The sequence below is a fragment of the Panicum virgatum genome, chromosome 4K, assembly GCF_016808335.1.
Source record: "Panicum virgatum strain AP13 chromosome 4K, P.virgatum_v5, whole genome shotgun sequence".
Lineage (NCBI taxonomy): Eukaryota > Viridiplantae > Streptophyta > Magnoliopsida > Poales > Poaceae > Panicum > Panicum virgatum.
In genome coordinates, this window is record NC_053139.1 from 21,237,827 (window position 1) to 21,265,070 (window position 27,244).

At 42.5% G+C, this 27,244-nt stretch overlaps 2 long non-coding RNA genes across 4 annotated transcripts; one reads left to right on the forward strand and one right to left on the reverse strand.

The window, feature by feature from the left end:
• The first annotated feature begins 2,529 nt into the window (after positions 1–2,529).
• On the forward strand, positions 2,530–6,099 carry LOC120703463. Of its 2 annotated transcripts, XR_005686972.1 has the most exons (6): positions 2,530–2,909; positions 3,009–3,082; positions 3,155–3,352; positions 3,586–3,742; positions 4,481–4,538; positions 4,631–6,099. It is a non-coding gene; the product is annotated as an uncharacterized LOC120703463 (long non-coding RNA). The 2 variants fall into 2 exon arrangements; XR_005686971.1 differs by having other exon boundaries at positions 2,530–3,082.
• Positions 6,100–7,169: 1,070 nt separating this feature from the next.
• LOC120703464 lies at positions 7,170–8,782 on the reverse strand. 2 transcript variants are annotated; one of them, XR_005686973.1, is made up of 3 exons: positions 8,558–8,778; positions 7,692–7,739; positions 7,170–7,508 (listed from the first exon to the last, which is right to left on the reverse strand). It is a non-coding gene; the product is annotated as an uncharacterized LOC120703464 (long non-coding RNA). The 2 variants fall into 2 exon arrangements; XR_005686974.1 differs by lacking the exon at positions 7,692–7,739 and having other exon boundaries at positions 8,558–8,782.
• Between the last annotated feature and the right edge of the window lie 18,462 nt (positions 8,783–27,244).

Sequence of the window (27,244 nt, forward strand, 5' to 3'; positions counted from 1 at the left end):
GGCCGACCAGGCAGGTCGGCCGGCCTCCCAGTGGGCCCACCGACCTTCCCTTTTAGTCCATGGGTTCTTTCCTAGACCCACTTGTCATTGGCATGGGTATTAGCTTTTATATTGTTGGTTTCTTGCTCTGGTGGGCCCATTACTCCATATTCTGACACGTGTCGCGTTCTGATTCACTGGAACATCGTGTCTTGGATCAAACCACACCATTATACTGCAAAATCAGCTAGGAATCACTTATACACATTATAGAACATCATCTATGGAATTCGTTAGTAAATAAATCTATCCTAGCATTTATTCCATATTTTGGTTCCCTTTTGTGCAGGAGTTGACGGTCAAAATTGGTCATTAGTGACCATGAACACCTGCCCCCGAAGCGGCGCTAGACGGGCCCCTGGCCCCGGTAGCGTGATACAGCCTCCGGGCCCCGGTGGCGGTGGCAGCACCATGCGGCCTGAGCTGAGCGGGCAAGGAGGTGGCTAGGGCCCCCAACGGGCAGTGTCACCCTCCTGCTGCGCGGCACCAAGCAGGCGAGGAGGTGCCGGCGTGGTGGCTCCCTGCGGCCTGAGCCGAGCAGGCGAGGAGGTGGCCGCATGCCGTGCCGGTAGTGGAGCTCCGTGCGGGCTGCGCCGAGCAGGCGAGGAGGTGTCGGCACGGCCGGTGGACCCCTATGGGCGGCACCACATGGGCGACGAAGCGGTGTGCGGCCACCGTGCCGGCAAAGATTCTGAGGATCCTCACATTACAAGCCCAAACCATGGATTTTTTGCATAGCTGACATGTTTCTATGCCACTATATAAATGTTTTTATGCTCATCCGACAAGCAGGGGGAGGATGAGTGTTTGTAAATCAGATCTAATTTGGTCGGATATAAATGTTTCTATGCTCATCCATTGTTTCTATGCTATTTGGTTTTTAGTCGTATATACGTGTGCGCTTGAGCATAGATACTTCCTGAATCCTGATGCATCTATCTAATTGGTTTAGATGAGCATAGAAATATTAGGACATGCGAATAGAAAATATCTCCATCATAGAAACATACGGACACGAGCGTACAAATATAGGGACACGAGCATAGACATATATGAACTGGCCAAACTAGATCACACAAGTCGATTGTATTCAAATTTTAAAGGTTTAAAAGAAAACAATAGCAACTGAATAATTCTATGCTTGTGTTTGTGTGTTTCTATGCACAAATTGGTTTCTATGCTTACATTCATAGATTTCTATGCACGATGAAACTTGGCCATGAATCAATTGTATCCAATGTTCAAATTTGGAAAAAAACAATAATGGTTCAACATTTCTATGCTCGTGTTCATACTTTTCTATGCTCGCTTTTGTATGTTTCTATGCTCAAAAAAATTATCATATTGAATCATAGGACTGTCACTTTAAAAGTGTAAATTTACGAATTAAAAATATTTAAAAAATTAATGGATCTCAAATTGTGCATAAAAATCTTACAGATCTTATGACAAAAACCGTTTGTGAGTTGGATCCTCGGGTGAAGAAACTACAGTATGTATGCTCATGTCCGTATGTTTTTATGCTCGAACATATTCTATCCATGTCTATCTACGTTTCTATGCTCATGTCAGTTTGCTTCTATTCTCGAAACATTTTCGATGCTCATGTCTGTATGTTTCTATGCTCGTGCCCATATATTTCTATGCTCGAACAGATTCTATGCCCGCATCCCTATGTTTATGTGCTTCTATCCATATGAGCCAATTAGATTCAAAATTTAAATTTCCCCATCCCCCTAGCTGTTATATGCGATTCTATGCATGGATGTACAGATTTCTATGACATGCTAGATATTTGTTTCTATAGTTCAAATTTCAAATTCCAGAGGGAATTCTATGCTCTGCACGTATGTTTCTATGACTGCACACATACATGTCTATGCCATGCATGTTTCCAGGACAGATGCATCTACGACTATAAATATGGGTTTCTATGATGCCTAAATTCAAATTTCAAAAAATTTCAAAAAAATATTCAAAATAGATCTCATATGATGCAAAAAATGCCTGTAATCTAGTGGTGAAATCCTTTTGCGAACTAGATATTTGAGTGAAAAGTTATCGCGAGAAAACAAAATCAGTTTTGCATGCAATCCAACCTCTTTCTCCTCTGGTTGGGCACGTGGTGGAGGGGGGAACCAGCGCATGCAACCTGGTGCAGGACTAGCGCGCGCAGGCAGAGATTGGGTGCGCGTGGAGTGATTGGCCGGGACTTCCGTTTTTTATTGAAAGTCTTGGGCTCTAATATATATATATATATATATATATATATATATATATATATATATATATATATATATATATATATATATATATATATAGTAGGTTTATTGAGTACCCTGGGTATGGAATAGCTAATTCCATACCCGAACATCCCTGCGCACCCGGTCATCCGCGTCCGACCCCCCCCCCCCCCGCGGAACCCACGACGCCAGGTCGCCCCCCCCCCCCCCCCCGTCCGGTCGCATGACCACAACTGCCCCGCTCGGATCCGGGATCCCTGTCGCCGCCTCGCCCTCCCCCAGCTGCACCCCCGATCCCCGTGCCTCGCTGCTCCCTCCTCCCCCAGACGCGCCCCCAATCCCGCCGGCGAACCTCGCACCAGACGCGCCGCCAATCCCAGCGCCGCACCACCCTCCTCATGTAGCTGCCACTCGAGGTGTTGAAGACCGGGCGGTGATTCGGCTTGGGGGCGATTCGGGAGGAAGAAGGGCGGTGAGGACTTGCTAGTGGCAGATCTGGGCCAAATACATCGGCAAGTGTTGGTGCGGCTGTGACAGATTTAGGCCTCCAGGATTGATGAGTAAACATCCCTTGGTAAATGGCTTCTCTCACTCTCGGTGGCGGAGACTACCCTCATCAGCTACTATGTATAAATCTCATCTCGTCCATCAACTAGTGTTCTTTAAACTGATTGATCTATTTCCTGATTGAGCGATCTAGTTTGAGTTCAATTTGCTCCCTTGCAGCCCTGCTCGTGCGTGAGGATGCAGATGTATATAGTAATCAGGTCTGCAACTTCCGCATCGCGATTTAAACCAAGGTCAGTCTCCTTAATTCAAGCATAAATGTTGGCGGTCAGTCTCCTTAATTCAAGCATAAATGTTGGCTGCAGGGAAAGAAAATCTGCACACCCAATATTCTTACAGATGAATGAATGCTAAAGGATCACGGAAGGCAGGAAGGTGGCAGGGTTCTCGGACATCCATGGGGACATCACTAATGGCCACTGGCAGACCATGAGGTGGTAGATACCAGCAGCCGGCATCTGGGAGCATCTCATCCGGACTCGCGCCCAATCCGCAAGCATCAGGTAAACCACTAGCTATATTAGAACATGTTTTTTAAAGTTTTAGCTATTATGTGATGCGAGTAGCTATACGATCAGAATGTTCATATGATAGGTAGCACTATCGTTTTTGATAGTCTAAGAAATTATCTTTCTTTGTCTAAGCACTCTTTTTAAAGGTTGACCTGTTTAAATTGTTGATTGTTTAGAGCAATGGACAATTTGCATCACTGTTCACCATAAAATTATTCTTTCAGAAATGTCGTTCCTGACTCGGTGAGTTGGTCTCACTGCATGGTGGTGGCATCAATCCTGTTGCGATGCTCATCTTTTACCAACAAGCTAGTAGCAATGAGCAAATGTGCAACGATGTGTACAGTAGAGAGGAGAAAGTGTGGCAGCCTCTCTTTTCAGGTGCATTGTCCGTTTGTTCTTTCTTCTACTGTCCACTAGCATCGTATTCATTGTGTGAAACTTCACTGGTGCATGTGTTCGGGTGGTGAGCTTTTAATTTGGCTTATTAATATCCTGATTTCAACTTCTGTCGTTGGTTGTAGATAACTGTGATAATCCTTTTGCTAAAGTTATGATCACTCGATCAACAAGCAAATTATTAGGAAGATTTTGCAGATTTTGTTGATTATTAGTTCAATTTATTTTTGTGGACAATTGTCAAATTATTACTGTATCTTGTGGTTGTGAGCTCTCTAGCTTCCTACTATTTCTGTGGTTCTTATATTCCTGGTGATCAAGAGTAGGTGTTACGGTGTTCCCTGTAATGTTTTTTTCCTATCTGCACCTAGTACCATTGAATACTGTTTCATATGCCTTATTTCGTGCTTTTAATAAGGACTCTGACAGTAACAATGCTGTCAGCTAGAAGCAATTTCAGGCAAATGACCTTATACTAATTAACCTTTTTTTAGTGAATGTGTCATGACAACCGGTTCATTATATTAGGCATATCCACATGTCATTCAAATTTGAGTGCATTAATAACTTTACTATTTAAACAAATCATTTTCTATTTGAGCCATATCCAGGTTTTGTATATTTTTTCACAATCTAGAGTTTCTTTGTCTTGGCTCTTCCATGAGATGGGTCCTCTTGGGATTAATAACCTTTTATTGATTACTATTTGAAATTATGCAGTAAAGGGTGGATCGGAGTGTCGATTCCATGGTTGCCAAATGCTATGAGCTAGCCTATGGTTAGTTTTCTAGAATCTTGTCAGTATATGAACTTTTTAAGTTTCCCAACATATTGAACTTTAGTCATAACATTCAACCTCCTTTTGTCCAGGAACACCAGGTGCTCATGGAGCTGGCTCCTTGGAAGCTCAGCCTCAGGCAAGTTAGGTGAGCTAGCTCCCATCTCTTGGTAATTGGTCACTTTATTATTTGTTGATCGATTTACACTTTCAGTGGTTTTATATTAAACAAGTCTTTTGTCAGTAGGAAAAATGTATAGTAACAGGATTTATTATCCTTATGTGTTGGCTAGTGAAGGAGGGTTTCTTTAGCTAGGACTGTCACTCTATTCTAGTAAAAATGTCTTCCAGAGTTCATTATTATGTGCAATATGGAGAAAGAATGTGCAGAAATGATGCACTCCTTAGCACTGATCATAGCGATATGGAGAAAGAATGTTCAGTCCTTTGCTGCTGTGTAGTAAATTTCATTTTTTTTGTTTTATCCGAGCAAAATATTTGACCAACAGTCTCTCTCCTTCCTACCTACGACAAATCCACCCATTCATCTTCAGGATCAGGATGCTTTTTAGAACATCTTTCTCTTTAGTCCCTTTTTATGTCAGTTTACTATTTTATTTCTCCCAATTTATTCTGCTTTAATGGGATTAAATTTCAGATGGCATAATGATGAAAATATCCCTTCATGTTTGTTGTCAAGGTCCTCTCAATTTATCATTCTGCTAATATAAATCAATAATTCCATGTCCAGATCTATGCTACATCATACTGGTCAAGGTGACATCATATTTTTCATGTACTCATTATGTTCATTTGTTAACCAATATAATGGAAGTTGGTATCTGAAATTTATAACAAAGAGATATGTGCTTGGTAGCATGTGATTAAAATTTACCCCAGATACGAACATTTCACTGTTCTCATTATAGGATGCCATCATGTACAACTATCTGGGGATCGCCTCTCCCACCATACTGATTTTTTCATGATATGATGGCCTGAAAGTGGGAAGAATATTTGATTCATAATTCATCTGATAGAATGTTTCATTTTTCTATTGTTGTTCTCAACTAATAAACTAGTACTAATGATAGCTATATGTTCTTGCAGAATGATGTGGAAGCTTGACTAGTTTTTTTTTCCGGCAAGACATGATAGAATTTGCAATCAAAGGCTGCAAATAATTGATTTTGCATATAGATGTATTTCTGAAAAGGGTGCAACTCTATGCTAGATTGCTCATAATCGAAGTTTTTGTCGGTCACTAGATATACAAGAGCTTTGGGATGCGCTCGGAGGTGGCCTATGGAGCTGGCGTTAGAATTTTATTTTAGTTTCAGAGTGTAAACATTTGAAGTTTTGGTGTGAAATTTCTCAATAATGGGAGCATTTGGTAGTTTGGAGCGAAATTCATAGTATTTAGGTTCATGGTTAGAAATATTTGCAAACCTAATTATTGAATGCTTTATGTAGAGAAATTTGCAAATTCTGCAGTTTTGTCATGCAGTATTGGCAAACAAAAAACAATGCATGTTCTATGGACCAAAATTTGCACATTTTACTAGTTTGCTTGCTAGTATTTATGACGATCACAAGGCTTCAATCCACGAAAGGCATTTGGACCACAGCCAATTGCAACCATTCTGTGATCTTGCTGTCTTGAACGAACATGCTGCAAGCCCTTTTTTTTTGGTCATGTACAAACCGAGCTTGACACGGAACTAGGTGGGCTGTTTTTTCTTTACGGCAACTATAGCACTAGCATGTCAATAAGAAAACCGCCAGCCATGTTCAGCATGCGGAGAAAACCGGAAGAACGGACCGTGTGGGAAAAAAAAATCGAGAGACCCCGCGTGCATGGGAGGGTAGCTCGGCCACGGGAGGGAGGGGGCGCTCGCACCAGGCGGAGGTTGGCTCGGGTATGTAATAACTATTCCATACCTAGAGTAGAGATTAGCCCTGACCATAGAATAACTTATTCTATAGCCAGGCCACCTGGCGCATACTAATTGACCGCCTGCTAGTCCGGCCCGTAGGCAAGGCCACCGAGCCAGTCGAACAGTCGAACGGACGAATGGTAGAGTAGACGGTCATTAGTTCACGACGTAATCAGCGGCTCAGCGCCAAACAGGAAGGAGCTGGGAGCATTATTGCATAACGATCCGTCCAGAATACATGCATGTGCAGAGTACATGCAGGTTACCATACACCGGAATGCACTTTTGTTTACACATACGTGTAGAATGTCGATTAGGAGAATAAAAAACTAGGTTGGCTGTCTAATTTTATTTCAAACACTACAACACATGTAGTCTTCTGTGACATTTCATTTATGTCACTAAAGCTAAGTTTTTCGTCACGGTTCATAATCTGTGACACTTACCTGATGAAAATACACATTCGTCGCCTATACCATGTCATATAAGATATTCTATGATGAAAACTAGTTTTTTTGTCATAAATTCTCATGACGATTCATCTATCGTCACTGTTTTATGACGCACATTTTTCATCACTACTAATACCAAAAAATGTCACAAAACCTTAGATGTGGATAATTGTATAGGTTCCATATAGGATAGAAAACGTCATAAATTCTTCAAGCTGGGTGACATGGCGATGATCAGGATCTGATGTGGCAAGCCCATTGTGACAATTTGATTCGTCACAAAATATTCAATTGCCAAAAAGGCCCAATTCTACATTTGCATTACAACCCAGACAAATGTGGATGAAGACCATTGTGGCGGACCATAAGCCCAAAGCATATATTGAAACGATTTCAAAAATCAAAATGTACGCATCCATTGTCAAATCACATTAAACATATCACACATGTACATGGAACAACACAGTAGCTCTTCACACCACATCACTTCATGTCCAGTTGCGCACTTCCATCAGAAGAGCTATTAGTTTGTATCAGCAGGCCATAGTAGGTCTTTTTGGTTGTTTCAATGCTCATCGTTCCTACCATAGAAAAATTATAATTTAGCATCTTATCAAGGTAGCAAATATTATAGAAACATTAGTTAGTGTACTCCATTGCAAGACATGCCAAATTTCTAAACTAGAGCAATGTTCTGACTTCTGAGTAGGAATACCAAAAATCACACATTTGTTCACCAGCAAAGAAAACCAGATCAAACATACCTAAATTCAGGTGTTTGCCTTTGCCAGCAACACTACAATACTCGAAGACTGCAAAAAACATGTATCTGGAGATTCATTTTACAAACATGATAATCTGTGCAGAAATCTGATGCATAATGAACCAAAGAATATTTTTTCCTTCAAATAATGCTCCAAAATCATAGCAGCTAAACCTCTAGGATCAATAGAAAATAACTGCTGGGACAAGACAGTCGGAATGAACATGCCATTCGAGTTATTGTTTCTTCCAACAAGTACTGATTGTGCCTAATTCATACTAAGTCATAACATATCAGAATGCAATCGGCTGCCACTACCACAATTTCAGCAAAGAAGCTTGCTGCAACTAACAACTGCTCTGTTATGGTCCATGACTCCGCACAACCTTTATCTAAACAAGGGTCTCTGGAGACACGAGACAGCATGGAAAAAACAAACAAAAAGTGCCCAATTGTGGTTGCAAACAGGGGTGGTAGTTCTCGGAGTCTAAATCAACTGAACTGGGGAAAGCAAAGTAAATTGTTTGAGCAAAGTAAATCAACTGAACTAGTATGCCCAGATTGGACATAAGAACAAATTGGTACTAATACACATAGCATCCCCCAATTAATTCGCTTCAACTAATCCCAGAACCAGCGAGCCTTAGCATCTATTCCCCCAACTAATCCCTGAAGCAGCAAGCCCTAACATCCCCACCCCCAACTGATCCTGGAACCAGCAAACCCTAGCATCTGTTTCCCCCAATTAATCCCCAAAACAGCAAGCCTTAGCATCCGTTTCCCCAACTAACCCCGAACCAGCAAGCCCTAGCAACAATTAATCCTCGAATCCAGAACAAATCGAAGTGGCGCGGGATATGGATTTACCTGCTGCTTGGGCCTTGCCTGTTCCCCGCTTACAACCAGGAGGCATCGTGGTGGTTGGCGAGGGGAGGGTCGGGGTCGGCGAGGGGATGGTCAAGGAGCAGAGTGGTGGACGGGAAGGGTGGCGGCGGAGGTGCAGAGGCAGGATAGAGGCGGCACACGAGGGGGAAGGGTGGAGGCAGGAGGCGACTCAGTGGCTGCGGCCGAGGACAGGAGGGGGTAGGGATGAAAACGGTCGGGAACGGTGGGGGAAAATCCTTAACCATTTCCGCAACTGTATTTTTTGTCGGGAACAGAAATGAGAACAGAAAAATCGGACGGAAAAACAAAATTGATATTACGGGATATCGGAAATGGAAGCAATCGGTAGGGAGCATGCCGATTATGATCGGGAATCGATAACTCAAAACGGGAAAATACATACAACCACTTCAAACATTTAACTCGATAAAATAATTACAACTATGCATAAATAACATGGAAACAAGACTCGTATAACTAAGAAACACGGGTAAAGTGAATCACGAATTCACAATTCACGTTGTAACACATGCAAACAACAATTCACGTTTCCAATACAGATAACACAGCCGACTATGACAAATAAGGGAATTCCCGCGGGAATTTTCCCGACTGAAAACGGGAACCGTGAAAACGGTCGGGAAAACACCCCAACCGTTCCCGTTCCCACCCGTTTTTCCGTTTTGTTTTCCCATTTTCCTATTTTTTTTCCACGGAAACAGTTTACGGTCGGTTTAAATGGTAAACGGAGCCGGTCGGGACGGGATTTTCCCGTCCCATTTTCAACCCTAGGAGGGGGAATGGCGTTAAGGTTTTGGGGAAGGAAAAGTCTAACCGCCGGCCCGTCGTGGTATAATAAGAGCAGTCCCAGTGCACTCGTAGAGTTTAAGCCTCCTATTTATTGTGTTTTGCTGATGTGGCAGTATATTTATTGAAGAGAGAGGGAGAAAAACCAAGACTCTAAGTCTTATTTAGACTCCAAGTCTTCACACAAATCAAAAATAAATGTGAGAGAAACAAGTAGGCCATATAAACCAAAGTAACACACTTTGCATTGGGAAATATAGTTTCTTATGATAGAGTCTTTGAGGCTTAGACTCTACGAGTGGAGTCTGCATTGGGACTGCCCTAAGACTGCGCGACCTGCATGACCTGTTAAAAGCATTACGGCCTCTGGTATAATACGACTGCACGACCCACATGGTCTGTTAAAAAGCATTACGGTCTGATTATGGCCTACATCCATCCTCCTAATAGGACCACCATCTGCATATTCTCCAGAGCCTATTAAATATAAAAGATTCTAGGCTAAAAAATATTTTATCTCCTCCATACAATTTCTGTTTTGACAACCGATTGCACTGTTGTGTTCTAGACGACAAGACGAACAAAACTAGACCCCACTTGTATATATTTTGACGATGTTTTGTACTAATACCAACTTATGTGTAAATTTAAACTCGAAAATTATTGAAAAGTTGCTACAATATACATATATAAGTTGCTAAGATGTATACAGTGGCAACTTATGTGCATCACCACGCCCAGTGCCTCTATACAACCTCACATGACCCTCAACCTCCCTCCAATGACCCTTCATTCCTTATGGCCTTCTACTTTGAGATCAATCTCATATCTACAAGTGATCTTGATTTGATTCGAACTCGCTCTTGTGGCCCGTACTTCTTTTATGTGGCAATTTATATAATGACTTGTTTTCTTTCTCTGGCAATTTATATGCATCGACTTGCTGTGCTGATAACTTTGTGTGTAGAACAACTTTTGTTTTGTGTCAACTTTATGTGTATGAGTGTATGCTAGATTTTACTTATAGTAACTTAAATCTTATATGTGTGACAACTCATGTGTATAACAGATTATCCTTTGTGACAACTTTCTTCTATAATAATTTATAAATATTTCTTACGGCAATTTATATGTGATACCTTTTGTTTTTTGTGGCAACTTATGTGTGTAACAAATAGTAACTTGCTACTAGTGCAAAACGTTTTAAAAATATATGCAAGTGGGATCTAGTTTTGTTCGTCTCATCACGTAAAACACAACGGTGCAGTCGATATTTAAAACAGATATCTTATGAAAGAGATAAAATCTTTTTTTGAATAAGCTGCATATTAAAAAATGGAATCTGGATGGTTCCCTCACATACTCACATACTGTTGCTTGAAAGCAATATTTATTAGTACAAGTAGAAGACGTACGCTAAATCTGAAAGGGAGGGGAGGAGTAGCGCACTGCCCTATCGCGCAATACGTCGGGCGTTATCCCTGTCTTTGGGGAAGAAATTGGCGTGGTGAGTTTATACACGCTGATAGCTTTTCTGAAACATTTTGTTTTTCCTCCAAATTTTAGTCAATGTCTTTGTTATGCCGCTGCTATCTCAAAAAAAAATATTTTTTATGATGAATCAATATTGCTATTTTGTCATAAACTTTGTGACACTTGTTAGCTAACTTTTACGACGAAATGAGATTCGTCGTGATGTAGAGTTGTATTCGTTTATGACGATTTTCTAGTTGGTCTTAGTGACGAACACATTCTTTTTGTCACTAAGCCATAGTGTCCAATAAAAAACATCACAAAAGCAGTACCTTAACCACGAATAGCTCCGATGTCACGAGGTTTTCGTCACAGAAGCCCACATGTGTTGTAGTGAAAAGTTAAACAATTTGTAAAGCAATAAGCAATTCATTTACCACAAGGGCCTAGGTCAAGTTACTAGATTTTATACTTCTTCTATTTGATTAATTTAGATCTGAAGCACTAAAAGATCTCAAAGTTAGATATATATCATCGTTATCTCACTGACACGTGGGGCTCACATGAGTCAATGACATGTGGGTCACGATGATATATATCTAACTTTTGGATCTTTTAATGGTACAGATCCAATTTTTATGCCCTTATCTATGGTTAATCTTTCACGAGAACTTACATACATGACATTACGCAATTACCGAAGTGACACGATCAAGTTACTATATATGGCTTTCTCTCTCCCCCCATTGTCGTAACTCATTATATAAATATGGTACAGAAGTGAAAGTATCGTTGTATTTGTACATTAACTTCATCATCACACCATTGCCGTAGATCATTTTGTTGTGATTGCTTCACGATAATTGTTTCATCCAAAGACTTTTCACAAAATTATGGTAACTACCCATCCTATAATCATCATGCTAATCCATCAAAATTGTCGTACGTATTTTCATGATAAATTTAGTCTCCTGATGATTAAAGTGTTTGTTCCCCAGAATGGCTTGGCGTCAAATTGTGGTAACTATCAGCTAAAATGATAGTGGCTCAACCGTTCGAACTATCATATACCTATTTCATGGTAAATATGTCTCATCATTATATATAGTAATTCGAACTATCATATACCTATTTCATGGTAAATATGTCTCATCATTATATATAGTAACCGGTTTATGCAAACAGGTTTACGTCTAATTATGGTAATAATTATCCATCCTAAACATCATCATGTTGAGTCGTTTGCATTATCGTAACTATTTTTTTGTTACCGTGCCCTACTATTACATCTAGTTACTCGTTCTTAATTTCTCCTATACTGACACGATCGGCTCCTTATTCTCGTAATGCATACACTTGTATTCTCGTAACCCTATATGGTACACTTGCATGCAGACCTGGATGGTAGCTTGCCAAACGGTGATTTGGTGCTGATATTAGCGGCTTGCTGGGCTGGATCGAGAACCGTGCCAGACGGAATTATCGTCACCTCGAGAGGACCAGCGACCATTAAGGCATTAAGTAAGCGCAGTTTTTTTTTTTGGAAAGCGGCCGGGAGCACTGGCCCGTCATTTAAGAGAGAGGAGCGGCCCCCGCGTCCAACCGCAGGTGGCTGCCAAGCCCCAGCCAGGCAATCTACCGAGCTCCCACAGCTCGGTCCCAGGTGCGGAACCAGGAATCGATCCCTGGTCGGCAGCTCCCAGACCGGAAGCGTTACCACCACGCTATCGCGTGGCCCGCTTAAGTAAGCGCAGTTGATCCGTGATTCTGGAGCAAGGTGCGCTTGGTTGGTGAATCAATTGACCTGGACACAAAATAAGTTATTCTATGGCCGGCCACGGAGTGTGTGTATATATATATATACCGGTTTATTCAACACCTAGCGAGTTGAATAATTATTCAACACCCACGGCGGAGCGCCGCCTGGCCTCCAGCGGTAGGAAATTACGGTGCGTTCTTGAGTTGGTAGTAAAAATTTAGTGTTTCGTTTGCTTTTAATGTAGTTTGCCATGGGCCTGGTCAAAATCTTTTGGTTTGACGTGGGCCTGGACTATTTAATACAGTTTGAATGTCTTGCATGTTTTTTGAGTATTGGTTGACCAGTGAAAAGGGCGCCATGAGCGTGTCATTGCTTTCTGTTTTTGATGTAAATGTGCTGATGGAGTATAAACTGGAATCTGTATAAGTAAAAAGCTAGGTTATAGTTACGTGGGTCGTGGCATCAAAAAAATATGTTGTTCCAGTCATGTGTGTATTATGTGCTGCCTTGCCCATATACTGTTGAAGTATAAATTAGAGTGTATGAAAATAAAAAGTAGTGTTTCGATGGCTAAGCGCAGTGAAAGAAAAATAATACTCGGCGCTCCCGGCAAGGCTTTATGGACGCAGCCTCGACGAGTTGCACATTACATGTTATGGCCAGAGATCTGACGAGTCCAGTTAGCCATAAAAACAGGGGCCGCAAAAAAAGTAAATATTGGTAGTATGATTCTAGAAGTAATTTTAAGATTAGTAGTATGATCGTCTCCTGCAGTTTAAGATATCACAAAGCATGCGAAATCTGGAGCATGCAGCCCATGCGACATGCATCGAAACTCCATTGTATATCAATTAATGTAAAATTGCAGTGATTTTAGGAGTCTATTTAAACTTGCATGCCTACAACGAACACTTGGAAGAGCAATTTACGCCATTAGTTTTTGGGAAAACGATATCCGTGGATTGATGGCATGCCTGTCTTAGTGAATTAGCGCTTGCAAGGAATGAAGACAGGCGACTCTGCTTGATTTGCTCCAATTAATTACTTATGGAGATAATGATGGTGACAGCTGGAACCTAACAGTCCTGCCTCCACTAATTTGGTATAAGCGAGAGAAGAGTAATTTTCGTATACTTTGCTCCAACTAATTACTTCCGTAGATAAGGAGAGCGAACAAAAGAGCCTACGGTCTTGCCTCCTCCAATACGAGAGAGGAGTAATTTTTTTATACATGTAAAAAATTAAATGGTTCCTAAACAGTAACTTTTTGTTGATGGAATATTATTAATGGTTGCAAGACGCAGGCATGCGAGAATATTAACTTTGTATGCAAGAAAGAAATGATATATTGTTTAAAAAATGATAGGATCTATTTTAGCTGTTCAAAATCTCACAATTGTTATTTTATAATGTAGAATTACTGCTCCCAAAAATTTAAAATTACTTCACATGCTGCAAGGTTGAAAATATGTAAAACCGAAAAGAGAATAGTAGCTTAGATAGTTACAATTATTAACAACTATTGCTTGCTCTATAAAGATTACTCCTTTGCTTTATAAAAGATTACTCCTTATTACTCTGTTCGTATATGCAAACACAATTCATTCTTTAACCATTACTCCTTTGGTCCATAAAAGAATATTTCCTGTGTATTTTACCAATTACTCCGGTTGTCGGCATAAACACAACTATGGAAAATATTCCATGTTTTACAAGATTACTCCGTCTGGTCTTGGAGTGTTATTCATATTGTTCTACAAAGATTACTTCTTTCGTATCTGGTGATTACTCATTGTGTCTATGACCAATTACTATGTTTGACAATGTAAACACAATCACAAAAAAATTATTGGTTCCATCATAGCATTATTACTCCTTTGGTATATAAAAGATTATTCCTCATGTATGTGGCAGATTCCTTCTGTAGCGAAAATGGCCTCATGCCATATTTCAATATAATGTTTTGGTGATTGATATAGACAACACAACAGTTGGACTAATATGATTGTTAAGATGACCATTCTCAGGCTTTTAGGTTCAAGTGATGACAAAGACAAGAATCGAAGAGACCGTGAAGAAATTCAATACACCGGTTGAACCGATGATAAGGAAAAGACACACGCCGGTGTAATTGTCCAGAAGCTGGAAACTGAAGATACACTCACCGGTTAAACCGACATTGAAGAAAATACATACGTCGGTGCATTGGCAGATGTAGATCAGGAAAAATACATACACCGGTTGATCCGATGTATCACCGGTCAAACACATCGGTGCAGTTGTCCAGAAGGATGGTTTTCCATGGAAGGTGAAGAAGTTACACTCACCGGTTGAACCGACGTTTATATTACATTCACCGGTTGATTACGTCGGTCGATTGAGGTAGCCGTTGAAGTATAACGGCTAGTTGGAAAATGCACTCACCGGTTAAACCGGTGATGACAAAAATGGGAGCATCGATTTAACCGGTGATAGCACTTTTTGTCAGCCTTTTTCCAACGGCTAGTTTGGGGTGTGTGGGCTATATATATGCCACTCCACAGCTCATTTGAGGGTGCTGGAGACTAAGGAAGCATACTACACCTGAAGAATATCTCCAACCACCATAGAGATTCATTGTACATCATATAGGCTTGAGCACACTTGTGAGAGTGCTTAGTGCTTGTAATAAAGATTAGTTCTTGCAAGAGCTCCCTTGAGAGAAGCCTTGCTGCGGCAAGCAACTTGTGATCCGTCATGTGACCCTCCGACTTGGTGTGGAGTGGCAACGACACTTTGTGCGGGGGAAGAGGAGACCCCCTCCTTGGTGGAGAAGCTCCGTAGTGGATTTCGGCCGGGTGACCGAGAGAGACGGTGGCGGTGCACGAGACTCGGTGTCTTGTGGGCACTTGCCTTTGCTTGCCGGCATCGCCTTGGTGGCATAGTGCAAGACGGTGATCGAAAGAGCATCGGTGTCCTGTGGACGTAGGCGTTTGTGCCGAACCACGTTACATGACCGTGTCTACTCGGGAGTTTGCATCCCTCTTACACTTACCTCTTTACTTACCGTATTACGTTTCCGCATTTACTCTATCTTGTGTGCCTTTACTTTCCTAGTTAGTTTGATTAGGATTGGCTATAGGTTGCAAGTCTTTTAAGGGGTAAGTAGAGAGTAGCATAGATAAACCTTAGTCATAACTAGCATGTGTAGGACGTGTTAGGTTTATCTTGTGCAAATAGATTGAGCCCTAGGTTAAAAAGCGATTAGCGACCCTATTCACCCCCTCCCCCTCTAGGGTCAGACACCCCGGTGATCCTTACACCTTCTTTATATGGAGAATTACTACTACAACGGAGTAACCATTCCCCAAAGTTATATCAAAAAATAATTTAAAAGCTATTAGTTTTGTAAGAGTAATTTTAAATGACAAGTAATAGCCTTTTTGAACTTTTGTAATGTATAAGAAAAATATTCACTTTTTTCAACATCTCTGAATATTTGCCAATGGGAACCTGATCAATTTACAAACATCTCTGAATATTTGCAACATATTTGTTCTGTGTTGACACCTAAAATTGGCACGATTCAGGTTTTCTGGACAATCTGGACAGACCGGTCAGACCTCTCTTCTAAACTGGTCTGACCGGTCTAGATAAGTTTGTCAAATTTCCAAATGGACTAGACCATTGCGTAGATCTCGTCGAGACGATCGAAATGCATATATAGAACGTCCAATTTGGAGTCCGGATGAGTGAGTTATGCCTCCCGGAAGACCTGCACCCCGGTCTGACCGGTCAGACCTGTCCAGAGCGGTCAGACCGGCCCGAAATGCCCAATCCGAGTTAGGAGTTGTATTTTGAAACGGGATTTGATTGGGTTCCAACTTCTAACGGGTACAGACCTCCCCACCCTATATATATGAAGGGTCACGGCCGATTGAGGGTAATCCCAATCGATTCAAACATTTATCCTTTACTTTTTACCTCCAAACCCTAACTTTTCCAATCTCATCGACTATTCTTCGCTCGTCTCTACGGCATTCGAGGATGTTCTGAGTGGCCTATCGACCTCGGAGCAACCCTAGATCCATGAGCTCCGACAGGGTCCTTCCCGAGCTCTTGGTTCTAGGTCTTCGCCGTCTTCCTGGAGTACCGGTCTGACCGGTCCGCTATACCGGTCTAACTAGTCGGCGCAGGGAGGCTGCTGGTGTTGATCGTGTTGACGATCTTGCTGCGCGCTCTAGCGCTTTCGAGTGTGTGACCAGATTTTGCATCAACACACTTTTTGGCAACTCCGCTGGGGACAGATTAATCTGGTTATTCAAAACCGATCTAATCTACTCCCTGGAAAAGATGGGCGTCATCACCGACCTCGACGAATGCAACATCTCCACATCTATCGAGGAACTTAGCGAGGAGGAGCGCCAAGATTACTTGGTGGTCAGGGAGCACTTCAAAGCACAATTCTTGAAGGGATTCAAGAAAAATCAGCAAGGCCAGGTCACGAGGGTTCAAGACTTTGTGATGCCCTCCTTCACGCTCAAGAATAAGCAAGTCAAGGTAATAAGCAATGTAAGCACTTCATCTTCCGACTTGTTTAGCCAATTATCATCTATTATGGATAAGAAAATTACTGATATATATAAGCCCATGAATGATTTAAAAGATCAAATAGATATCATGAAAAAAGGCAAATCCGTAGATGATAATTGTGCTTTCCAAACTGCTAATTCATCGGCTACACCAGCATCTGTTCAAGAACCACTATATGGCATGCCGACGAACTATTTTGCAGGGCAAACATCACCATTGTAGCTAGTACAGCCGAATGCGGCTGGACCAGTCAGACCGGTGCGATGGTGGTCAGCCCAGTAACATATACACTGAACACGTCTACTTTTTGCTCGGCAATCCTTAGCCGAACCAATGAGATGACAAATTGTGTGCAGCCTTCTCCTTCACAAGAATCTGGTTCTCCAAATGAACCGATTTTTAATAGTGTACATGGAAATTCTGTGGGGCATGCACCGATAAGTTCGGTTCAGACGATGGTACAAGATAATCCTATAGAACATCATCTTACTTCTGTAGCACAAGCATCCACGAGTGGTAGATGCAAAGCCGATCCCGCTAGGTTAAAAGAGGATCCGGCTAGTGCGATGAAAACTAAATTCGGTGTGGATATAGGTAATTCTACATTATACCAAAAGGCATATCCTCCTGAATTTGATTTAGTTTCTTTTCCTGCTGGTTGGTGTGTTTCTGATTTTGTGAAATTTTGTGGTGATGATAATAAAGCACCTTGGGAGCACATTGACCAATATATCTTACAACTGGGAAAAGCTGGTTTTCATGAGGCTTTGTGCATTCGCTTATTTTCATTATCTTTGACTGGAACCGCTTTTTCTTTGTTTTCTTCATTGGCCCCAAATTCTATTCAATCTTGGAATCAGTTGGAACGTAAGTTTCATGATCATTTTTATAATGGGCACAATGAAGCTAAACTGTCGGATTTGGCATCGGTTAGGCAAGGCCAAGATGAGCCTGCTTCGGATTACTTCCGAAGGTTTAAAGATATAAAAAATCGATGTTTAAGTTTAACAGTTTCTGAAAAGGAATTGGCTGATTTGGCTTTTGATGGTTTGCGTTCTTATTTGAAAAAAGAACTCGAAGGTTTTGAGTACCACACTATTAATTATTTGCACATGAAAGTCTTGGGTTTAGAATTTATAATCCAGAACGCAAAAGATGCCCATAATACTCATCGGTCCATACATGTTGATTCTAAATCTGAGTCGGACGATGAGAAAAAGGAATTTGCTCAATTCATATGGCCATCAGAAGCTAAGCCATGTTCTTGTTCATCGCTTAAGCCGATTCCGAAGAATCGGCAAGAACAAGTTTGTTTCACATTTGATGTTTCTAAGTGTGATCGCATATTTGATGAATTGCTTAGAAGCGGAAACATCAAGTTGTCACATGTCATACCGCCACTTGAGGAGCTAAAGCAGCATGCATATTGCAAGTGGCATAATACTTTTTCTCATGCAACTAATGATTGCAATATATTTCGTCGAAAAATCCAATCGGCCGTTAATGAAGGACGATTAGCAATACATGAGGTAAAAGATGACAATGTGTCATTTCCTGTCCATACGATTGATTTGGGTAAAGCCAAGGTACTCATTCGGCCGGAACAAGCCGAAGGAACAAAAGGAAAAAAATGTTATCATTGGTGAGCCAAGGTCGAAAAATGTCAATGACAAGGTTCAGGCTAGGGAAGTAACGATGGAGAAGACTCCTGATGGAGAGGAGTCACTGAAGATCATTGTCAAAGCTTCAAGGCCCGGAGGGCAAGAGAGTTCCTCACAAGACACGAGTCGGCCTGCTGCCCAGGCACGACCGGTCAGACCGGTCGCCTCAACCGGTCAGACCGGTCAGGCAAAAAGCCGACCCAGAACTTTCAAGTCTAAGCACCCGGAAGAAGGTACTAGGAAGGTTAATGAGTCAAAGCTGCATTGGAGTTTTACAAAGCAGAAGCTCACCTTTGCTCAGCTACTGAACAAGTACACAAAGACCGTTCCAAAAGATTGGCCCCCTAGAAAAACAACCAAGTTCACCTCCGCATCAAGGCAAGCATTCTTCTCCTAGGGGAAAATCCATCAAGCGTAGGGGTGATAGCACTACAGTGTTGCCTCCTCAGAAGGTGTATGCTACTACGTCATGGGCATCACCGGCATCGTGTTTTTCTTGTCCTACATGGGGGCATGAAGGAATTTGGATGTATTGTTATCCGATGCTATACCCACCATCTCACCATAGGGAGGAGGATCACAGAAGGCTTGTGTTCAGCAAGGTTTCACGACCAGTACACGATAGATTGGGACCCCACCAATCAGGTCAGAGGCGGTAGCCTGCACCGGTCAGACCGGTCGCCACTGACCGGTCAGACTGGTCTCATCAGAGACCGGACAAAACTCATTCTCCAAGACAGGTTTACCGTGTCAAGGAGAAGAAAGAAGAGGTACAAACGACTATTGATCCAGAGGAAGCTAAAGCCGATGATGTTGTGCAAATCGACAATATCAAAGTGGTTGTCAATAATGCGGGTACAAGACCGATGTTTTTTGGTAAATCGGTCAATCATCTATCCAAAGGCCGATCATGGCTAATGATCATGAGGCTAGCAGCAGTAACTCGACATCAAAGTACTTTCAACCAAGATGGTGTCCTTCAGGGTTGACTCATACTCAAAGAAGGAAGCTGCAGCGTCTACGTGCTCAGGAGAAGAAGGAAAAATAGTTCAAGAGGCTGAGGGACAAACAATCCAACCACTACAGACCAATGGTCCCTCAAAGCAAGGTATGGAGGGTCAAAGCAGTTGACCAGCCAGCACAACCGGTCGAACTACCTCAGGAGACCGGTCTGACCAGTACAAGCGACCGTCTGACCACCCAGAGCAACCGGTCAGACCGGTTGAGGTTGCAGCAGAACAGAAAGCCGAATCGGTAATGCTTGTTTCGGTTCCTTGCGATGGAGAAATACCGCTAACATTCTCGGTACAAGGCAATGAGGAGCTAGTGGATCATGAAGCTACACCAAAAGAGCAGCAATATGGAGCTCGACGACATTTAAGTGCTCGGGGGGCAAAATATTGGCAAATGATAATTTACCTCATGAAGTTTCTATGCAACAGATCAGTTTGCAAGGGGCTCTCAAGACTTTGATCATGTATTTGAGGTCTTGAGCTGGTTGAAAATTGCAACATCAGCGGATAAAAGCCGAATTAGAAGTTTTTCAATTCGAGTTAGAAAATTGGCAAACTATTTGTAATAAGGCATATTGATGATCTTACTTCTATTCTTCGGTTAAAGAATGAAACCAAATTTACTTGGGGGTAGAATAGCAAGTGGTCTTTGAAAAGATCAAGGTTTATTTGTCTTCACCACCTATGCTCAAGGCGCCTAGGAGAGGGGTTCCTTTCAGGCTTTATGTGGCTACTGAAGACAAGATCATTGTGGCTGTTTTGACTCAAGAAACCGAAGACAAGGAGTATGTCATCACTTATATAAGCCGACGACTTATTGATGCGGAGACAAGGTATACTCTTACTGAGAAGTTATGTTTGTCTCTCTATTATGCTTGTACCAAATTGAAACATTATCTACTATCTAGTACTTGCATAGTAGTATGTCAAACCGATGTGCTTAAGCGCATGTTACAAAAGCCGATTTTAAGTGATAGAATCGGCGAGTGGGCTTATGCTTTAGTTGAATATAATTTGGCTTGTGAATCCTTGGAATCTATGAGAGGCCAAATCATAGCAGATTTCATTGTTGAGCATTGGATTAATGATAAGCATGCTTTGAAAATCGGCTATGTTACTTGCACACCACGAAATTATATTTTGATAGATCGGTTTGTGATGATGGTCAAAGAATTGGTGCTGTCTTGATTTCTCCAAGTGGTGGTATTCCGAGTTCTCAAACCGATCAAAGGAGGATTGCATAAATAATCAAGTTGAGTATGAAGCCCTTTTATTTGGTGTTGACGCTCCTTAGCGCCCCCGATTTATATACCGCAAGCGCACGGTTTCATGTAGCTTTTCCCTCAGAGTATTCCCCCAAGGTTTATCAATCTACGGAACCAAAGTGACAAGAAACAATCTACTAACATAGAGATTTCTTTGTGTTGATGTGGTGTAAAACGAATCTAATCTACTAAAAACGACAAACACCGAATGTAGCGAGAGAAAGTTAGAGATAACCAATCTAGATCACCTAGATCATGCATATGTTGTAGTTCCAGCTAGATGTAGTGAAGTAAGGTAGATGTGAATCTCAATGAAAAGCATCTTTAAACTCAAAATCTCCAATCCGATCCCTCGATACTCCGCATACTCTGTGGAGATGGCCTATCACGACGCCCCCCTTTTGAACGAAATACCCTGAAGCAAGTTGAACCCCCTTTTGTAGTTCTGCCATGAACCTCTAGCCACCATGACTACAAGATCATGCTAAGCGATCTATCTCGATAATAGATCTAGGATGAAGCGAACCCAAAGAAAAGAACGAAATCAAAAGAGAGAACATGGTCGCTAAACATTCGGAATCACAAATAACTTCACCATGAATGATAGTACATCACAAGATCACAACTGGGGCCCTACCTTGATCTTGATGATCCTAGCTCCAGAACTCCGACGTGGTCTTCCTTGCAAGGTTCCCACATCGGCTAGGGCGAACCCTAGACTACTAGCACGACCCTCGGCTCTCCGAGAGGTGTCCCTCTATCTTCTCTGCTCCTTGGCGTCGTCTCCCGAATTGATCTCTGCGTGAACCTTGGGGAGGGGTGTTTAAATAGCCTCAGGGAACCCTCGGTCAAAGGGGAGGTCGAACCGACCTAAAAAAGGGCTGGGCCGGCCGGCCCAATGAGCCTAGGCCGGCCGGCCTGGCTCTTTCCTTCGCCGGCTCATGTTCATCTTTCTCCCCAAGTCTCCTGGAATCTTCTAGAGTTTATGTCTTTCACGATTGCACCCCATTAGACGTCGTTATCTTCGAGATTTCTTCGAGGAGAAGGATAGGATGGAAAATCCTTCCTTAAATATCTCTTTTCTTTGCTTAGCCCCGAAGTATCTTGATCTTATCTTGTGGGCTTTGTCTTTTGGGCTTCATTGGAGGGTGGATGTGCATGAACGGGCCTCTAATCATCATGGCCTTCGATCCTTTGTTCGGGCTTTGGCCTTTGTCTTTCTTCGTGTCATCGCGTGATCGTGGGCCTCGCCATTTCATGCTCCAAAATTGGTCAAAAACCTGCAAAAACGAAGTACCTCCAAAATATATGTGCAAACGCGAAAACGACCAATAATTGGGCCGAGGTTAGGATGGTTAGTGATTCTGATATTAAATTCATGCCATTATTAAAGTTAAACAGGGGATAAAATGAATACTTAAGGAGCGCCAACATTTGGCTTGGAATTTTTGCAATCTACGAGCGTGAAACGTGTTGAAGCCTTTGGTGATTCACTTCTGATGGTGCAGCAAGTATTCGAGGTATGCTAATGATATAATGGATATTTAAATGCATATCTTGACAAGTACCTTGATATTATTTCTCCCTTCAATGAATTTGTTATAAGATATATACCAAGGGAAGAGAATGGACAGGCTATTGCTATGGCTAATCAAGCATCTGGCTAATAAATTATGAAGAAATATTTTCATATTTGAAAGCCGATGCAAGCAAAAGCCAAGTTGCAGGATCTGGATGAACCGATCTGACCGGTCGATGCAATCGGTCTCACCGCCTAGACCGGTCTGACCGGTCTGACCGTCCAGACTGCTAGAGACACCAATTCGGCTATGAAAGGTGATTCATCACTAAAGCCGAAGATCAGGACTGGAGGGTTCCTGTAATTTCCTATCTAAAGATCTTGGTCGCAGTGCAGAAAAGGATATTTGGCGGATAATACTTAAAAATGTTTTAGTCAACGATAAGCTCTATCGTTGAATAGCTGAATATTTATTTCTTAAATGTTTGAGCTCAGATCATAAATGTTTGAGCTCAGATCAGGCCAAAGTTGCCATGAGGAACGTTCATGAAGATATTTGTGGTATACATCAATCGACTCCAAAGATGAAGTAGTTGTTTAAAAGAGCCGATTTGTACGAGCTTGCCATGATGTTTGATTCTTTCAAGCAGTATAAGGGGTGTGAAGAATGTCAGCGGTTTGCCCACTGTGTTGATACATCCTATTATCAAATCATGGTCGTTCCGAGGTTGAGGATTTGGATTTCATTGATTAAATTAATCCTCCATCTTCAAAGAGGCATTGCTTCGTGTTAATTGCTACAGATTATTCTACTAAATAGACCGAAGTGGTTCTTTTGAAGAACATGATTCACAGCCGAGATAATTTATACTCAGGCTTATTCTACTTGTACCAGATGACATGGTCATACACACTATCGTCATTGAAAGCAAGAGGTGATTGGTGCGTAGGTGCTTCTCATTATTCAAGTACATTTTTGGGCTTTGAGAAATGTTTCTTGGCACGCAAGCTTTACCAAGAAACAAGGGGCATATGTTGACACCCAAAATTGGCACGATTCAGGTTTTCTGGACAATCTGGACAGACCGGTCAGACCTCTCTTCTAAACCAGTCAGACCGGTATAGATAAGTTTGTCAAATTGCCAAATGGACTACACCATTGTGTAGATCTCATCGAGATGATCGAAATGCATATATAGAACGTCCAATTTGGAGTCCGGATGAGGGAGTTATGCCTCCCGGAAACCTGCACCCCGGTCTGACCGGTCTGACCGGTCCAGAGCGGTCAGACCGGTCCGAAATGCCCAATCCGAGTTAGGAGTTATATTTTGACACGGGATTTGATAGGGTTCTGACTTCTAACGGGTACAGACCTCCCCACCCTATATATATGAAGGGCCACGGCCGATTGAGGGTAATCCCAATCGATTCAAACATTTATTCTTTACTTTTTACCTCCAAACCCTAACTTTTCCAATCTCATCTACTGTTATTCGCTCGTCTCTACGGCGTTCGAGGATGTTCTGAGTGGCCTGCCGACCTCAGAGCAACCCTAGATCCACGAGCTCCGACGGGGTCCCTCCCGACCTCTTGGTTCTAGGTTTTCGCCATCTTCCTGGAGTACCGGTCTGACCGGTCCGCTATACCGGTCGGCGCAGGGAGCCTGCTGGTGTTGATCGTTTTGACGATCTTGCTGCGCGTTCTAGCGCGTTCGAGTGTGTGACCAGATTTTGCGTCAACACTGTGCACATATTCAAAAAAGGACAAGTTCATGGAGATCAATGAGATTCACTGAAGAAACAACACCTCCTTTCATGAACAAGGAAGAAAATTCATAATATAGAAGCACATGTTGCTCTGTTTCTCAGGAGTATTTACTCCTCACAAAGTAGGATTATACTCCTCACAAAAGCAGGATTAAACTGTGAGGAGGACACAAAGCCAGTAGGGAGCGCGCACGGATTGTTAGCTCCTTCGAGCTTGGCATCTTGAATCCTTGAATCATCATCAACTACGGATGTATCTGCTCATCATGCAATGTACCATGCAGGGGCCCAAAAATTATAAAAGATGATCACCACTGTGCACATGAACTGCTGCTGCCTACCCAGATCAAGAAGTAAAAAATTAATTCTCTTTCGGACCTAGGGATAGGGATTTGATCTTGGATCTGGCAAGAAAAAGAGCACCACGAATGCAGATTGCTAACCTTGATATTCAATCTAGAATGCAGCAAAGCAATATGTGTTACTTCCTTTCCACCCTCTTACCTGAAGATAGCTACTCCGGCCAGTCCACAAAATGCTAAATGCTATGCATCCTGGATGGGAAGCTGATGAAATTCCATGCAGATAGGCTGTGTAAAAGCCAGATGTCATCCATGCTTGGAGGGGATATGGGGTCAGGCAGCGTACCGGTCACAACTCTGCCATGATGAAGAGTCTACCGATGACACCACCGGTTTAAATCATCCACGGAGCTGCTGCGACCTACTGCCATGGTGACTCTTTGACCATGGCCTGATCGATCAAGATCCTGGAGGTGGCCGCTGCTCACCTCTAGCCGGATCTGGGCCCCGCCCCAGCACCTGGAGTAGGATCTCGTTGCTCCAAATCGCACCCAGGTTGTGGAGACGGAAGATGCGATCTGAACCTGAATATCTACAAGTTGTAATAGGAACGTCAAGATGGATAGATTATAATCCCTATCAGACACAATCAAAATCTGTTATATTGATCTAATTCGAGTGTGAAAATTGGGAACAAAATCAACTAATCACTCACATGATCAATTGGGGATAGTACATATTATACCTGGATCTTAAATTAGGGATGACACTTCTATTATTGCACACGTCAATGTCGGAGAGACTCTATGGCGGCGATGGGCTCGTGCTCCATGGGGAGGAATGCATGAGGGAGGCTAACAGCGGCGCGAGGCAGGTCGGCACAGCACTAGCGCATCGTGAATCCATGCAACCCATCATCGCCGGAGACCACCTCGAATTACCCAGGTAAAAGAACGAGAAGTTCAATAGTAATTAAGGGGATAATAACTGCCCTTCCGCTGCCCTCCATTAATATACCAGTCGCGGGATCTGACTGGGAGTAAATAAATATGATGGCTGTTTTATCATCTGTACCAGATTTTTAAGGTTTTGAGATTTTGGTTGGTTGTCACCAGATAGGGATGTATCTTTTCAATAACATTGATGAATACGGAATCGGCTGGTGGGGTAGTAATTATCGCATTGCGATTTTACTCACCGGGGTGTTGAATACGTACTATTCAACACCCTGTATATAGAATAGACTATATATATATATACACACACACACAAGATGTAAATAAGTGATGCATATGTTTTAGGTATAGGGAAAAGGTATCTTGATCCTCTAGCTATTGGGGGTGCGCCTTACATTTCCAAGGGGTAAGCACACCTTTGTGTATAAAAGAGGCATAAAATGGTGGTTTAAGGGCTTGTTTGTGAGGTCTAGGGACTTAGTTGCAACATCCAATGGAATAAGTATAAGCAGTCACCTCCTCCTCCCTATAAATAGCCCTCCATGAGGAGGAGGTGGGGGACTTTTGGCCTCTTACTTATTGCTCACTTGGCTTGCTCTCTCCTCACTCTATCTCATCTCTCGTCTGTTCGGGGAAAAACCCCAACAGCTGGCGCCCACCGTGCTCGGCACATTTTATTTTTCTTTAGAGAGATGATGATATTGAGGTGGAGCGAAGCTTAGTGCGCTTAAGCAATTAGTACATGCACACTTGTAGCTGAACACCTCCCAAAAAAAAATCACCAACCGAAGCTTCGGGCCTAACCTCCACCAGAACGAGGACTGACGAGCTGAACCTTCGCGGCCATTGGCCAGGCGGAGCGAAGCTAGCTACCATGAGCATTCAATATTTCCCGGGACCATAAACTTCGTTCCTACTCATGCTCGTTTTTTCTCTAGACTTCATTATCTTGTTTAATTCAAACACAAGCAGGTCAACGTGCGAAGGTCTATCTCATGTGTGCCAAAAAAAAAAATACAAAACCAAGGTCGAAGGTTACCTGCAGGACAAGGCTCACTCCACGTGCACTGCCCAAGCGGAGGTCTTGTACATACGAGCACAAGCTAGGCAACTATGCGAAGCTTCGATTGGCAAAGGGTGGCCAGCCAACTGCCGAGCGAAGCCGCGCCGAGGAAGCAGCAAGGCGCCAACTTGCAGCTCGACCTGACGTCCAACACCTCCGCACAACGCACAAGAGCGGCGCAAAGCCGCCGTCGATTTGATCGAAGCTTCGGCCAACGTGGTCAGCCCTCTCGTCGTCACCTTGGCTCAACAGCAACATGCAAGAAAAAAATGCATCGGACTAGGCTCCAGGTGTTTTCCAATCGAAGCTCCAAATATATGGTCCCGATAAGTATTCTCCCTGAGAGCTTGCAGTAGCTCGACTACGCCTTTGACGCATCAACAGCATAATATTTATATACACTAACAAAATAAATGTGCATGTCTCTGCTAAAAGTACTCGTGTCTCCTAAAGCTTCGGTCCAATCAGCCATATCGTGTTGCACCAAGCAAGGAGCAGTTCTGCTTTTGCTTT